Source organism: Brassica oleracea, chromosome C4 (genome assembly GCF_000695525.1).
Source record: "Brassica oleracea var. oleracea cultivar TO1000 chromosome C4, BOL, whole genome shotgun sequence".
NCBI lineage: Eukaryota > Viridiplantae > Streptophyta > Magnoliopsida > Brassicales > Brassicaceae > Brassica > Brassica oleracea.
In genome coordinates, this window is record NC_027751.1 from 18,410,858 (window position 1) to 18,413,939 (window position 3,082).

The 3,082-nt window shown below is 35.2% G+C and overlaps 1 long non-coding RNA gene across 2 annotated transcripts; it reads right to left on the reverse strand.

Moving 5' to 3' along the window:
• Positions 1 to 701: 701 nt before the first annotated feature.
• Positions 702 to 2,544, reverse strand: LOC106339370. 2 transcript variants are annotated; one of them, XR_001269164.1, is made up of 4 exons: positions 2,164 to 2,544; positions 1,560 to 1,715; positions 1,086 to 1,153; positions 702 to 789 (listed from the first exon to the last, which is right to left on the reverse strand). It is a non-coding gene; the product is annotated as an uncharacterized LOC106339370 (long non-coding RNA). The 2 variants fall into 2 exon arrangements; XR_001269163.1 differs by having other exon boundaries at positions 1,560 to 1,905.
• Between the last annotated feature and the right edge of the window lie 538 nt (positions 2,545 to 3,082).

Sequence of the window (3,082 nt, forward strand, 5' to 3'; positions counted from 1 at the left end):
AGTATATTTTTCTTGTCTGAATATAATTTATTTAAAATTAAGATTTAATGTATTATGATATATGTTAGTATGAGGTATTTGGTTTATGGTTTAGGGTTAAGATATAGAATGAAGTATATGATTAAGTTTTAGAATATATTTGGATTTTAAGTTTTAAATTTATATTATAAGTTTGAAAATATTAGATTCATGACTTTATGTGTAGGTTTAAGTTTAGGGTTTAGGGTATTAGGATTAAGGTGTAGATTTAAGATTTAGTGTTTAAGATTTATATTTTAAATTTGATATAATATTTTTAATCTAGACTTAGATTTTAAGATTTAATGTTTAAGATTTTGATTTTAAATTTGATATAAGATTTAAGATTTAATGTTTAAGATTTAGAATTAAATATATCGTTTGAGTTTTAAAATATACTTGGAGTTAAATTTTAAAATTTATATTATAAGTCTGAGGTTTAGATTTTAAAAACATGTTTGGGGTTTAGGGTTTTGTTTTTTCTCTTTAAAATACAAAATACAAAATTTTCTATTCCATAAAGTTATCCAAAAATACATAATGTTATTAATATCTTGTAATGGTATTTCATTAAACTTTGTCCCAAGTAAATAAAAAACACACACACAGAAAAAAAACAGAGCATGAGTTATTTTATGTTCTTGAATCGCTTGAATCTTGAATCACCAGCCCTTTGTCTTCTCTCTCATCTCGAGCGATGCTTCTTCTGATATGGCGTCGGTAGCGAGACCACCACCATCAAGCTTCTTCAGCCTCCTCCACCTTGTTTAACTAAGAACACAAAAACAGAACCAGAATCAGAACACTAAGAGAGAGAGAGAGAGAGAGAAAGTTAACCTAAAACACATTCAGAGAACATCCACAATGAGCCAACATTCAAATGTTAACTCCAACCAAACCATAACTCAGCAAAGATCACATAATATCAGAGGTCAGAATAGGACGAAAGACATACCAGAATATTACGGACAGACATTAAAAAAGTCATCTTTACAAACAGACATTAGAAAAGTCATCTTCAATGGATTAAGAATTTGACAGTGAACATAAATAAAGCATGGTCATACCTGTAAAAACAATGACAAGTAAAACAGAAAAAGCAAAGCTTCCACCATCAAGCCAACCTTCTTTCAAACTGCAACTCAGTGTTGCTAATTAAGACTTGACTTTACCTTTCCGCCTGAATTTAGAACCAAATAAAAAAGTTATATATCACACTTTAATGGGACTTCATTGCTCCTTTTAGGCAACAGCAACTCAGTATTCAGATAAGTTCCACATGTTAAATCATGTATGTTCACCGAGACCAACTAAGAAAAAAATAAATGAGCAAGTAAAAGACGGTGAAAGACAGTGAGGAGAGTATAAGCAATTGATGAGAAGTGATTTTGGTGGAAGGTAGTTCTGATATAAACACACGACAACAATATCAGCAGGTGCATTCCTCTTGAACAAAGATAGTTGAAAATTGTTTTGCAAAAAGAAAGATTATAACTTGTGAATGGTTTAAGTAAATTAAGAGAATAAATATGGAATGTCACCTTCAAGTTCGGATAAGCGGCGTTGGATAAGACTCTTATTCTGATTATCCTGCAATTTTGCCAATCGAGAGCCTGATGCTCTGTTCGTTCTCTGCTTCAAAAGTGCATTCTTAAACTCTCGCATCAAATCACCTCCAAAAGGAGTAAATCATTCTCCTGCACAACAAACACCATTAAACCTACAACCTTTAGAACTCAATAAACAAACAAAGCCACTGAAAATATGCAGTATCCTATAAACTCAAGAAGAGAGAAAACAAAGAGATAAGTTGAGTCTCAGTTTCAACTGGTGGTGAAGATCTCTATCCAAACACCGTATAAGATCCGAGTGTTTCGAATCACATATCTGTCAAAAGATTTTGTTTAGCATACACATCACAAACATGATCAAGAAACAAGAGAGCAATAAGCACTAAAACTACAAGATAAACCTAAACTCACTCAAAATCAACAACGATATCTCACTCATCCACTAACAATCTCAACAGAGTAATCACTAGAAGAACGAGTAAATCTGCACAAAATCTCACTTAAGCACTACCAATCTGGAAACATTCTACTCGAATAATCTCAAACCAGTACGAATCAATGTTTGGCTACGAACCGGAATGCTTTTGGGAACTTCGAGACGGCTCACGAATCCGGTGCGAGCGCAGTTATATCCGGTGCGAGCGCAGTTTAGGGTTCCCGAGTTCTAGGTTTGAGATCGATGTGTCGCGTGTGAGAGAGAGAGAGAGATTAGGAGAGTAAGATAGAGAGAGATGTGTGTGTGCGCGCGCGCGCGCGCGATGAGTAAGAACATAGATTGAGGAGATGAAATCTGAAAATAGAAAAACAGAAGATGGAAGAGAGATGTGTCGAAGATGGAGAGAAAGAAGAGAGAAATAAAAAAATAATTGTCTTGAGTGTTTTGGTGGCAAAGAAATTTTAAGTGTTGGGCCGACAAACTAAAATTTTCATACAAAAGTGTTATTGTAAACAAAATCTGTGATATTTGTTTCACCATTTAATAAAATTCTTTTCTAGCGCGAATTTTGTGCTACGATAGAGTTTGTGATCCGATTTTGACACTTTTGGTAGCAGTTCGTGAATTCGTGCTACCGCGAACTGCTAACAATACTCATATTTCTTGTAGTGAAAGTTACCATTTTAATTTGCAGAGTCTTCGTAGAATCTCTCTACGTCGCTTCTCATTCATTCTCTCACTAAGCCCATTCTCTCCAGCCTCTCTCTAGATCTTCTAAGGGTTTCAGCCGCCAGCTCCTCCTTTTCCAGCGGTTGCTGCCATGCTTTCAGGCGACCGCCAGACCTCCCCTCCATTTGTCTTTTTTTGTTGCTTCTTCGTCTCTCCTTCGTCGTCCTCTTTGTTTCTCTTCTACGGTTTCTCCAATTTGTCTACGGTTCTTCTCGAGTTTCAGATTCGGCGACTCAAGGTCTTTGAGTAGGATTTTAGGTGGTGGCGGTGCGAGAGGATGGTGTTTGCTCCTCTACGGTTCTATTCTTATTCGATAGTGTACTCTTTG